The sequence below is a fragment of the Bubalus bubalis genome, chromosome 19 (genome assembly GCF_019923935.1).
Source record: "Bubalus bubalis isolate 160015118507 breed Murrah chromosome 19, NDDB_SH_1, whole genome shotgun sequence".
Taxonomy (NCBI): domain Eukaryota; kingdom Metazoa; phylum Chordata; class Mammalia; order Artiodactyla; family Bovidae; genus Bubalus; species Bubalus bubalis.
Genome location: NC_059175.1, coordinates 26,150,984 through 26,165,505, shown reverse-complemented (window position 1 = coordinate 26,165,505; position 14,522 = coordinate 26,150,984).

Here is a 14,522-nt window from a genome sequence, read left to right as displayed (position 1 = left end):
TCCCACATTACCAGTGAGAGCTGAAAACATCATCACTGCTGCTATTGTCATTTCTTGAGGCTTTCAAATGCCACTTTTCATTCCAAAAGCTTATAATCTGATGTGCACAATGAACAGGAAACAGATGTGTCCTAGAGATTCACTCTAAATTTTGTGTGTATTTACTACAGACAAAAATTAAAACACCAATTTAACATAAAATAAATTTTCTAAAAAATTCTCTTTAAAATGTTCCCAAATTGTGAGTACACAGAATTTAAAAAAAAAAAAAAAAAAAAAAAAAAAAACCACACATCAGAGTTAGTGGTGTTAGTTCAGTCTTCGCATGTCCACTTATTGCGTGGCTCCAAATTTCTGAAAACTAAATTAGATACCCAGCCAGTCTTCCTAATGGGGAAATTGTGAAACTCAAGTATAAGGCTAAAAGGGAAAAAAAAATATAACAATAAATGGAACAATTCTCACTAATTATAAAACCGTACAAATAATAATTATTAAGATTTCCTTCTGTGAATGTTTATGAAGTGTCATAACTCCTCTTAAATTTCAAAGGAAACTAAATCTTTGCAAACAGTGATGAAAGACAGTATCACTTAGAAGTCTGTGAAGCTGAAATGTAAAGGCAATAAAGAAGCAAAAGCATAAAACATAGTGAAGAGCCGCATATATGTTTAAGTAAGTGAGCATTCTTAACCTTAGCTTGGGTTTCCGCAGTATCATATTTTGGATGATGTACTGGGGTGTGTGTTTGTATCTGTGTGTGTGTTTACACACATGTGCATGGTTATATGTGTGTTTTACATGTTAGGACACAATCATTCTTACTTAATTTACTGATTATTAGTTTTTGACTGGAGAATAGTCAAGCATTCTTTTAAACGGTAAGAAAATCTTGAGATCTTCCCCTAGATACAGTCATTTCAAGTCTATTTCATTTTATCAACTTTGAATTCTATTTAATTGCTTTTAAATAAGGGTTGAAAATTTCTTTTTGGGGGGGGGTTTTGTTTTTTGTTTTTTATTTTATTTTTAAACTTTACATAACTGTATTAGTTTTGCCAAATATCAAAATGAATCCGCCACAGGTATACATGTGTTCCCCATCCTGAACCCTCCTCCCTCCTCCCTCCCCATTCCATCCCTCTGGGTCGTCCCAGTACACCAGCCCCAGTTTCTTAAAATAAGCAACTGGAGTCATTTATAGACCACTAGAAGTGAAAGCTGAGTGCCAAAGAATTGATGCTTTTGAACTGTGGTGTTGGAGAAGACTCTTGAAAGTCCCTTGGACTGCAAGGAGATAAAACCAGTCCATCCTAAAGGAAATCAGTCCTGAATATTCATTGGAAGGACTGATGCTGAAGCTGAAACTGCAATACTCTGGCCACCTCATGCAAAGAACTGACTCATTTGAAAGGACCCTGATGCTGGGAAAGATTGAAGGCAGGATGAGAAGGGGATGACAGAGGATGAGATGGTTGGATAGCATCATCGACTTGATGGACATGAGTTTGAGCAAGCTCTGGGTGTTGGTGATGGACAGGGAAGCCTGGCATGCTGCAGCTCATGGGGTCGCAAAGAGTCGGACACAACTGAGCAACTGAACTGAGAAGTTGCTTATTTGTTGGAATTTTATTTCCAGTATTTCTTCCTATTTTCAAGTTTAGGACAACTTACTTCATTGAGATAGTTATAAACACAGATTCAGTGGCAGGGCTGAGAGTAAATGGACAGCATTTGCCTGTAATGTCCACTTGGCCCATGGTTTCATTTGATATCAAGAGCATTTTTCACTGAATACACCCTATACATTTTGTTTTCTAATTCATGCAAGTACCTTAATATTCTGTGGTCAACAGAGATGTTCTGAATGAGTTTTATATTGCCTCTCACTTGGTTCTAATTATTACTATTGAATCAGTGACTCACCCAAATAAGAAACCAATCACTGTCATTTAAACAAACATCATTTATTTCGAAGAAGTCTGGTGGTTTGCTTTTTCTGTTTTGCAGTCATTGCTAGTATAGTACTTCACGTGGTTCTCTAGAATTCTTACATGTATCAGGTTGAGTACTGAAAAAGAACATATTTTTCACTTGTTCTGCATCTATATGTATAGCAGCCACATCACTACAGAATATTTTGGACTACAGTTTACAATCAAGTTTTCAGCTCTAAAATCTCTGCTGCTGCTAAGTCGCTTCAGTCTTGTCCAACTCTGTGCGACCCCATAGACAGCAGCCCACCAGACTCCCCCGTCCCTGGGATTCTCCAGGAAGAACAATGGAGTGGGTTGCCATTTCCTTCTCTAGTGCGTGAAAGTGAAAAGTGAAAGTGAAGTCGCTCAGTTGTGTCCAACTCTTCGCGACCCCATGGACTGCAGCCTACCAGGCTCCTCCATCCATGGGATTTTCCAGGCAAGAACACTGGAGTGGGGGTGCCATTGCCTTCTCCCTAAAATCTCTACACTTTACCAAAAATCGTAATGGGCAGCAACTGTGAATCACTGATTATCCCTAATACCTCAGTGTAGACATTTGGCCTAATTAGTTTTATCAAACCATGTTTCATTAATCCTACCACTATGAGTGTAGACTAGGCCTCTGGGTATCTACTCATCCACTGTGATAATTGGCAAGGTATTATTTTTTAACAGCTTTTTTGAGATAACATAAAATGAACCCGTCTTAAGTGTTCAATTCCAATGGTTCCTAATATATTCCGAGTTGTGCAACCATCCCTACTACCTAGTTTTAGAATATTTTTATCATCTTAAAAAAAGAATTCCCTTAGTTATTAGCAGTCATTCCTGATGCCTTTCATCCTCCAGTCCCTGGAAATCACTTTGTTTCTTTATGGATTTGTCTACTCTGGACAATTCATATAAATGGAATCACATAGTACATGGCCTTTCATGTCTGGCTTCTTTCACTGAGCATGTTTTCAAGGTTCTTTCATGTTGAAGCATATACTAGTATTTTATTCCTTTTATGACTTAGCAATGTCACAGTATATGGATATACCACATTTTATTTATCCGTTTATCAGCTAATAGACATTTGGGTTATTACCACTGTTTGGTTATTCTGAATAATACTATTATGAACACTTGTGTTTTAAGTTTTTGTGGGGATATGTTTTCAATTATCTTGGATATTTCTAAACTGTACCATTGTGCAATCTATGAGTGCTAATTTTTCCACATTTTTGCCAGCCCCATTACTATCATAGCCATCCTAGTGGGTGTGAAGTACTCTTTAATTGTAGTTTTGATGTGAATTTGCCAATAACAAATGATATTTAGCATCTTTTCATGTACTAATTGGTTATGTTTATCTCTTCTTTATAGAAATTTGTATTTATAGCTTTTGTCCATTTTTAAATTGGGTTATTTGCTGTTGTTTTATTAATTTTTGAGTTGTAAGAGTTTCTTTTTTTTTTTTTTTTTTCAGAGGGATGGTACAGGGAGGGAGGTGGGAGGGGGGTTCAGGATGGGGAACACATGTACACCCATGGCGGATTCATGTTGATGTATGGTAAAACCAATACAATATTGTAAAGTAATTAGTCTCCAATTAAAATAAATAAATTTAAATTTAAAAAAATAAATAAATAAAAACTGATTTAAAAAAAAGAGTTTCTTATGTATTCTGGGTGGTGGTGGTGGTGGTTTTAGTTGCTAATTCATGTCCCACTCTTGCAACGCTATGGACTATGGCCCGCCAGGCTCCTCTGTCCATGCGGTTTCCCAGGCAAGAATACTGGAGTGGGTTGCCATTTCTTCCTCCAGGGCATCTTCCCAACCCAGGGATCAAATTCACATCTCCTGCATTGCAGGCCAACTCTTCACCACTGATCCACCAGAGAAGCATGTGTTCCAGGTATTAGACCCTTTTCAGATTTCTGATTTTCAAATATTTTTTCTTTTTACATTCTTGATGGTGTCATTTGAAATACTAAAGTTTTACATTTTAATGAAGTCCAATTTATGTTTTTTTCTTTTATTACTTGTACTATTGGTACAATATCCAAGAAACCTTTGCCTAATTCAAGGTCATTAAGATTTGCTACTACATTTCTATGAAGTATTTTACAGTTTTATCTTTTACATTTAGGTTTCTGACCCATTTTGAGTTAATTTTGTGTATGGTATAAAGAAACTTCCTTTATTCCCCTATTACTGTCTCCTGTTTTGTTAAATAGCTATTTTTATTGTATACCATAGTAATTCCCCTGTTATTTCTTATATATATTTTTAGTTGTTTTCTTCATGTTATTTTGGGGATTAATTTCAATTAGCATCCTAACTTAAAACAATCTGCTACTGCTAAGTCACTTCAGTCATGTCCCATAGACGGCAGCCCACCAGGCTCCCCCGTCCCTGGAATTCTCCAGGCAAGAACACTGGAGTGGGTTGCCATTTCCTTCTCCAACGCGTGAAAGAGAAAAGTGAAAGGGAAGTCGCTCAGTCGTGTCTGACTCTTCACGACCCCGTGGACTGCAGCCCACCAGGCTCCTCCATCCATGGGATTCTCCAAGCAAGAGTACTGGAGTGGGTTGCCATTGCCTTCTCCAAACAATCTAGTTCGGGTTAATTTCAATAGTATACAAAAACTTTATCCCAATATAGCTCCATTCCCTCCCCTTTTGTACTACTATTATTATACAAATTATGTCTTATTAATTATAAGCTCACCAACACAGTTTTTATAATTATTATTCTACAGAGTTACTTTTAAATATAATAAAAGATAAGAAACCAAATACATTTGTATTCTCTCTCACAGTTACAAAGATAATCACCTTTACAGGTGTTCTTTATTCCTTCATGTGAATTTGAATTACTGTCTACTGTCTTCATGTAAAATGAAGGACTCCTTTAGTATTTCTCATCAGGCAGGTCTGCTAGCAATCACATATCTCAGTATTTCTATACTGGGGAATATCTAAATTTCTTTCTCTTTTTTGAGGATAGTTTTGCTGGACATGGCTAATAGTCTTTCAGAAATTTGAAAATGTCACCCTACTCTATTCTGGCCTTTATGATTTCTGAAGAGAAGTTAGTAATCTTATTAAGAATCCCTTGTATATTATGAGTGGGGCTTCACTGGTAGTACAGTGGTAAGGAATCCACCTGCCAGAGCTAGAGATGCGGGTTTTATCCCTGGGTCAGGAAGACCCCCTAGAGAAGGAAATGGCAACCCACTCCAGTATTCTTATACGATGAGTACTTTTATCTTACTGCTTTCATTATTCTCTTTTTCTTTGGCATTGAACACTTTGACTAATGAATCCAGGTGTAGATCTCCTTAGATGTTTTTTTCCTTCTTTGACTCATTAAACTCTCTGAATGTAAATATTAATATTTTTCACCAAATACAGAAAGTTTTCAGGTATTATTTCTTCAAATATGCTTTCTGGCCTCTTCTTGCTCTTTTCTAAGACTTCTATCATGAGACGCTGGCACACTTGACAGAGTCTCACAAGTTTCTGAGACACTATTTGTTTTTCTTTATTTTGTATTCGTGGTTGTTCTGTCCCTCCAACTGGATAATCTCTTTAACGTCACTCACTCTTTCTTCTGCCAGTTCAAATCTGCTATTAAGCACTTTCAGTGACTTCTATTTCAGCTATTATACTTATCACCTTCATAATTCTTAATTTTTAATAATATCTATCCTCTATTGATTACCTATATTGAATGAGAAATCATTCTCATACTTTCACTTAATTCTTTAGATATAGTTCATTTGATTCTTTCAGTACATTTTATAGCTGATTTGAAGTTTTTTTTTCCTAGTAAGTCCAACATTTAGGATTCCTAAGGGATGGCTTCTATTGCTGGGGTTTTTTTTTTATTTCCTGTATTTATGTGTCTTTTTTGGTTGAAATCAGACATTTAAAATATTATAATACAGTGATTCTGAAAACTGGGTGACTTTCTAGGGTATGTTACTGTTGCTGCTGCTTCTGCGTGTGTTTGTTGAGTTACTTTCCCAGACTAACTCTGTAAAGTTTGTTTTTTATGGCTACTGAAGTCTTTGCTTGGTTAGCTTAAAGTCACTTGCTTTAAATTTAATGATTACATGGAGATTTCTGTTTAATACCTTGAAACATCCAGTCTCCTACCTTTGCTGAAGGGCTCTCTCTGCGTGTTAGGGTGAGTCTTCAGAACTCTACCATGCAGTCCACGATTCAGCCTTAGCCTTAACTTCCTGACCACACAGATGCAAAGTCAGCCAGAGATGGAGAGAGGAGTCTTCTCAGGTCTTTCCAGAGCATGTACATTCTCAGAAGTATGTAGAACTTTTTCAGACTTCCCTATGAACATCTTATTCTCTGGTTTTTTCTTTTGCGTTTTCATCAGCCTCTTGTTAGCCTAACTGGTGTTACTGCTTCAGACCTCTGTAGTGTAAAATGATGGCCAATGAAATTTTTTTTAAAAATGCCCCTGGAATAGGGTTACTTTCACAGATCTAGCTCTGAATCAGGCCAAATAAAGACAAATTTTGAAAATGAAACTTCTCAGGAAACTGCCATTCAGGTCAAATAGTAATGATTCTCTTAAGTTAGGAATTCTGGGGAGGTCCAAACCTATTTTGCCACATACAGTGACTCCTAGATTGCCAATTTTCAGTTACTCTAGCTGTGAGGCCATTTGTTTTCAGGGTACCACAGAGACGGGAGGAAGGGGATGGAAATAGGGAAAATTAACACACCACAGAGTGGTGTGGTGTTTTTTGAAGGTTCTGTTGTTTTTTGAAGTCTGCTGTTTTTTGAAGGTTCTGTTGTTTTTCTTAATTTTTTTTTTAAATTTACAACTCTTTAACTGCAGAATGCTGAATAAGTTTATTTTTACAATTTTTACCAGTGTTCTCATGACCTTTATGGAGGAGCAGAATTTTGGAGATACTCTATAACTCCAGAAATACTTCCCCCCCCTTGTTTGTTTTAATGTTGCACACATACACACTTCACATGAAATGAATTTTTCATTAAGACATTTTCATGGAATAAAAATATGACTTTTACTCAGAAGAATTAACTTTGATCAACACAAAGTAGAAAATTCTGATTCACTTTCCCTAACTTCTAGTAAAATAAAATAATCTCAAAACTAAGTATTATAGAAACGATAAGGAAAATCTAAATACTGTTACTTTAGGTAGACTGAATTTATATCAAAAGATTTTATTCTTCTGTATTCCTAGCAGAGTGGTTATTGTAAAAATAAATTATAAGATCATAAGAGATTAACATTCTTTGTAGTTATTCTAGGCCTAGTTCTCCCACTTCAGGAGTCACCAATTTTCTGCATTCTTATATCCTTTATAACTCTTTTCTCATCCAAGGAGTTGAACAACCTTCTGTAGTTCTTCTGCAAAGGAAAGCCCATTCTGTTGGTCATATATTCTCCTATTTCTCTCTTCCCCTCTGCAAGCATTAAATTTTAAAAAATCTTAAAAAGTCATTCCCAGGGAAAAAACAAAAGAAGAAAACATTGAATTACTTCTCTGTATTTGAGGGCTTGAGAGAGAAATTTAGTCTCATAAAAATAATCTCCTTTTTTATACACCTTTTTCTGTGACTATGAAATTCTTTCCTGCAATATACAGATATAATTGTTTTAGTAACATTATCATTTCTTTACTACCTTTACTAATACACTTAATATTAGTTACTTGTCCTATTACATTTTATGGCTCAGATATACTTAGCCATAACTCCATAGTAGGTACTTTAAACTCTTCGCCTGTGCCTTTGTAGCACATTTGGGCACACATGAAAGAAAAGCCAGGGCAGATCCTGGTACTTATGGCCTTTGTTTTAAATTTTCTTAGCCATCCGGTTCCAAACTTGCTCCACAATGAGGCTGTCTTCATTGCCTGCTCACACTTGGCTGTTCCTTCTTGCTTTACACTGGCAACTTCAGTGGCTTTTAACTCCCAATCTCAGGCTCCATCCTCTTGGCTTCACAGTTTCCTTTCCTGGAGAGCAATCAGCTGCTCATGGCTATCTTTCATGAAAAGTCCCACATCTCCTCTTGCAGTGCAGGCCTTTAAAAGCAGTCCTCACCCCGAGAACAAAATCTTGAATGATTAGGAGTTCATGGCTGCCTTCATTCCATCCGTCTACATTGGGACCAAAATAAAATGGCCAATACTGGTATTATATCTTTCCTAATGCTTAAATTCCTAATATATGGTGCCAATTGGAGTGTTTAAAACCTCTTTTAGGCGTCATGATAAGTAGCTTCATTTTTCATCAACTTCAAACTTTAAAATAAATACCAAACATTCTTGGCTTTCCATGTTTTGTTCAACCAATGTCCAATCTTCCACCTTTATCCTAGGAGTGCATGTAACTGTATTTATTGATAATATATAAAAATAAATTTCCTTAAAGAAGACATTGCATAAAAATTCTGGGGAAAAATTTCCACAGTGTGCTTCATGGCTTTAATATATTTCATCTGCTCTAATATATTTCAAAATTAGATCACATCAAGCCACCTTAGAAAACGCATAAGAGAAGAAAACAAAAACAGTAAAAACCATGTTTGAATGGTCACTCAGAACCATGAAAATATTCTCTGCTTACAAGAAATCCAAATTCCTTGGCCTCCTTCCAAGATTCTTTCACATCTGGTCACAACTTCACTTGCCTTTCCTAACTTCTATTTCATTGTATTCATCCATTTCATGTTGCCTGTGTCTAGAATGCCCATCTCCTTTTCTCCATCTATGAAACTTCTGCCCACTTCCTGCAAGGCTAAATTCCAGTGCCACCATCTCTTAGAAACTCTTTTTCTTCCTGTTGAAAATACCTTCCATTCGAGGGTTCATCAGATGCAATAGAAATATCACTCTATGCATATATTTAGACAACTTGTGAATTTTCTTGAGGACAGGGCCAGGCACTTCAACATCTCTGAATCTGCAGGACTTAAAAGACTTGCTGCTGCACAGAAGTAATTTCATAAATGTTTGAATGAATGAATTACATGGGGGCAGATGTCTGCAGGTAATAAAAATGACTATCTTGATAATAGATTATGGTCTAGTAAAAAATGAGAAATAGCCACATAATTTGTAAAATAATCTACTGGTTATTATTTTAGAGCAAAATAATAGACTTTCTTTCTCTTAATGTATTTACATAGATACAGATATATGGGGCTTCCCAGGTGGCACAGTGGTAAAGAATCTGCTTGCCAGTGCAAGAGATGCAAGAGACACAGGTTTGATCCCTGGGTCAGGAAGATACCCTGGAGAAGGGAATGGTTACCCACTCCAGTATTCTTGCCTGGAAAATTCCATGGACAGAGGAGCCTGGCGGGCTATAGTCCATGGAGTATCCAAGAGTTGGACACAACTGACCATACACACTTCAGCATAGATATAGATATCTACTGACCAGTCCTATTATAAGAAATACCTATGTTCTTAGTTTGGCTACTAACTAATAATTTATTTGCTACAATCCTGGGATTTTAGAGCCCATTTACTTGATTTAACTTTTTAGAAATTGGTTAAAGGAAAATAATTAAATCAAGTTGTTCAAATAATTCTAGAATTGCCTAATACCTTAAAATATAATCAACTCACATTTCAAATTCAGGGATCCAGCAACATAGCTAAAATGTTACTGCTCATGAGTGGTGGTTATACTGAGTCAGAGAGTGCCACAAATTAAATATTCTTGCCAGGGCACCACCCTGGTCCTCACTCCCTCCACTGTAGTCTTACTGTCTCTCTCATGTTGAACTCTGCCAAGTTTTAGAGAAGTTTACTCAGTGTTAAGAACTGTCCCTACCAGGATTCTAAAGTCAGATCTTTTTTCATAAGTACCCATTGCCCAAATGTCTTTGGACCAGGTTTCTGGCACAGACTTATCCAGGAAATAGAGCGGGAGGAACACCTTTTTTTATTTTAAGTGAAAAAACATTCACACAAGAACATTACACAATAACAAGACCAAAAAAGGTTGGCTGGTGGTGAAGTTCAAGTCCCACATCATTGTCATCATAAACATGACTTTATTTTGGTCATGGAAGAAGTATCATGGGTTCTTAAGTCAAGGTAGCAACAATGAATATGATAATTTCACAAAACTGCTTAATTTAACAAGCTTAAAATGAAACATACCAATGTTAGAATTGAGGACAAAACTGCTTATTTTCTGTTCCTAGTTACAAGTGAAAGAAGTTAATGGACAGCAGATTTTCAATAGAAAAACAACTGTTCTACCCATTTTTGCCTCAGCAGAACATAACTCTGGAGTCTGATACATAGCAGGAACTCAAAATTTATTGAACTAGATTAAGCTGCCTATATGGGTTAGCCCCGTCAATTAGTATCTCTGTTTTGGACTGCATTATTCTAAACACATACATAGTAAAATTTTTAAATCTGAATCATCATGAAATCTTTATAAAAACAAACACCTACCCCTAAATCCTCAAAGAGGGAGAATGAAAGCATGTTTGAAGCTACTTTAAAATGTATTTGAAACCTCTAACTTTTCGAAACACATTATTTTGTAATTTTCCTATAAAAATGTTACTTTAACATGTAATACTTTAAAAGTTATTTATTATTGAGTAAAATCGACACTACCCTCATACCCAGAGGGGGATAACTTTTTTATGTTGTGGCCTTGAGAATCCATGATCTTACTACCAAAGAACCCTGGCATACACCAGGAGCAGAACTCTAGATTCGCTTTTATTCCTAACCCCTTAGTGAAATTTTTCTTCTCTTGTTAAAAATTTTTTTGACAGCTAGCTAATTTGAAAAGCAAATCCTTGCTAATGCCATAAAGGGCTCTGATGTCTTAATGTATGCCCATTTTACAGGTTTTACAATTTTTATATTTTCAAGATAATTTCCTCATCCAAAAGTAAATGTTCTAAAGGTGAAGATTTTAGAAACAATAATAGGAGTTGATGGTAATGTTTTAGCCAAACACTAAAGTTCCCTTCTGATGCCCATCTAATGACATCACTTCCTATAGGGCCCACCACACAGAGGCCCTGACCTATGTTTCCAATGTCTATCTAATACTAATTCTTGTATCACTGAGAAGAATGATTTATTTCTATTACACATTTACTTTAAAACTAGGCATTGTGCTAAATGCTTTGTAGGCATGTCTCATTTAATCTTCACAACAGTCTTCAAGGATAAGCAATATTTTCATCCCCATTTTCCTTCTGAGAAAACTGAGCCTTAGAGAAATCAAATAATTCTTCCTGTGTCATACAGCTCCCAGATGGTAATTCCAGGACTTGAATCCATGCAGTCTTAACTCCAGAACCTACAGTATTCTTACCCATATGTTAGATAAGCTCCAAGGAGAATACTTTGAAATGAAGTATCTTTCTTTTTTTGAGAGTATTAGTTGGCAACCCCAATTACTTTTGCTTCATTTCACAGACTCTACTTTCCAAATTCTTAATCAGTTCAGCCTCTAACTTTGTAGTGTATTTTTAATTTTCACCAATATTTTCAAACTCTAAGAGATCTGATCAGATTGTCTCACTTAAAATAGAAAAGTATACAACATAAAGTATAGAGTTTAACATTGAGAAAAGTGAAAGTGTTAGTCACTCAGTGTGTCTAATTCTTTGTGACCCCATGAATTTGTAGTCTGCCAGGCTCCTCTTTACATGAAATTCTCTAGGCAAGAATACTAGAGTGGGTAGCCATTCCCTTCTCCAGAGAATCTTCCTGACCCAGAGATCAAACCCAGGTCTCCTGCATTGTAGGCAGATTCTTTACCTTCTGAGTCCCCAGGGAAGAGTTTATTTAACATTAGCCATCAAGTAACCTCATATAATTACTAGTTTGTGACCACTACTTTTATCTTCTCTAAGCCTCAGTTCACTCAGTGGCATGTCTTTCTATTAGGATAAAACTGGTTAAGAAAGTAGCTTTTCTGACATCGATTTTTGTTTAGAAGTATTGAAATTTAGAAAATAATACTTATTCTAAATTAACGTCTCCAGCAATAGCTGTTTTCTCACTCTCTGCATCTGCATTAACCTGACATGAAGAAGACTGATAAACACAGCTACAAGGTTCATAACACATATGAAAATTAACTTCAAAAACCACAGCACTGGTAGTGCTGTTTATCTCCATTATTCTGTAAATCCTAGAGGAGATTTTTTAAATATTTACATTCAAAGTATTTATTAACAACCCTCCCCCCAAAAGAAAGGTAAAGGTCTCAGTAACTATAGGCTCAGTTATAATTTTAGAATTTCTCTTTTCATTTTTTTTATAATTGAATATATTGCAATTTTCTACAATTCCATACACGTACATGCATGTGTATATATGTGTTTGTATACCTATATGCACACATACACACAAATATTTTGTTGCTGTTCAATCACTAAATCATGCCTGACTCTTTGAAACCTCTTGGACTGTAGCACGCTAGGCTCCTCTATCCTCCACTATCTCTCATAGTTTGCTCAAATTCACATCCATTGAGTCGGTGATAAAATCTAACCATCCCATCCTCTGCTGCCCCCTTCTCCTTTTGTCTTAAATCTTTCCCAGCATCAGGGTCTTTTCCAATGAGTCAGCTCTTTGCATCAGGTGGCCAAAGTATTGGAGCTTCAGTTTCAGCAACAGTCCTTCCAATAAATATTCAGAGTTGATTTCCTTTAGGATTGACTGGTTTGATCTTCTTGCAGTCCAGGGGGCTCTCAAGAATCTTCTCCAGCCCCACACTTTGAAAGCATCAATTCTATGGAGCGCAGCCTTCTTTATGATCCAACTCTCACATCTGTACATGACGACTGGAAAAATCATAGCTTTGATTATATGGACCACATATACTATTATCTGTTTTTGAAAACTGAGCAATTATGAAAAATATTTTTGGGAAAATATTCATTATGATTTTTTAACATCTAAGTGAAACTGAAAGTGTCAGTCGCTTAGTCATCTCCAATGGTTTGCGGCCCTATGAACTGTAGCCCACCAGGCTCCTCTGTCCATGGAATTCTCCAGGCAAGAATACTGGAATGGGCTGCGATTCCCTTCTCCAGGGATCTTCCCAACCCAGGGATCAAACCTGGGTCTCCCACATTGCAGGCAGATTCTTTACTGTCTGAGCCACAGGGAAGCCTTAAAGTCTAAGCAGAAATCAATTAACTAGAATTTACCGATTATAGTGCAAATCCCTTTGGGTCATGATGAGAAGCATAAGATGCAGGTGAAACTACAGAGAGGTGAGATATACACAGGAAAGGCATTCTGTGGCAGAACTTTTCCAGAAAGAGGAAGGAAGTAGGTTGATAATATCAAGTTAACAAAAATGAGAGATTGGAAAGTCAAAGTGTGATATTGAGAGCATTGAATGCAGGCAAAGTAGCTTCCCAGGTGGTGCTAGTGGTAAGGACCCGCCTACCAATGCAGGAGACTTAAGAGAGTTGAGTTTGATCCCTGGGTCTGGAAGATCCCCGGGTCTGGAAGATCCCCTGGAAAACGCATGACAACCCACTCCAGCATTCTTGCCTGGAGAATCCCACAGACAGAGAAGTCTGGCAGGCTATAGTCCATAGGGTTGCAAAGAATTGGACATGACTGAAGCTACTTAGCAGGCTTGCATGCAAAGGAGCCCAAGCACTGCCTAGTAGGTTTAACTATGGCCCAACAAAATGTAATTTTTTACAGACTTACAGGATTTTTAAACATACTAAGGAGTGAATCACTTCACATTCATAAATTAGAAAAGGAATCCTTTGGCTGATAGGTCCCTTTCTGAGATGTGATGGACATCAACATCTCACCTCTACCCACCCAATTTTTTATCTTCATTAAACTTCTTAAATCTCATCTTCTCCAACATTTACCCTAGCGATCTTCTATTTGGCAGTCTATTGGATCATCCTTGTGGCTTTCTCCCTGCCCTTCCTTGGATTCTCTGTACTGTGTCACCTGTACTGTATTCCAGGCAATGAGTCCTCCTTTGGGTGGCACTCTTGTCCTGCCTAACTCCAGTCCTGCTAGACAGAAATATTCAATTAGTAGTTAAATTGAATCCAGTCCAGTAGAGTTGCATATAATTGAGTCCCTCTACAAAGGTCCGTCCGGAGAAGGCAATGGCAACCCTCTCCAGTACTCTTGCCTGGAAAATCCCATGGACGGAGGGGCCTGGTGGGCTGCAGTCCATGGAGTCGCTAGGAATTGGACATGACTGAGCGACTTCACTTTATTTTTTCACTTTTATGCATTGGAGAAGGAAATGGCAACCCACTCCAGTGTTCTTGCATGGAGAATCCCAGGGACGAGGAAGCCTGGTGGGCTGCCGTCTATGGGGTCGCACAGAGTTGGACATGGAGACACGACTGAAGAGACTTAGCAGCAGCAGCAGCAACAAAGGTCCATCTAGTCAAGGCTATGGTTTTTCCTGTGGTCATGTATGGATGTGAGAGTTGGACTGTGAAGAAGGCTGAGCACCGAAGAATTGATGCTTTTGAACTGTGGTGTTGGAGAAGACTCTT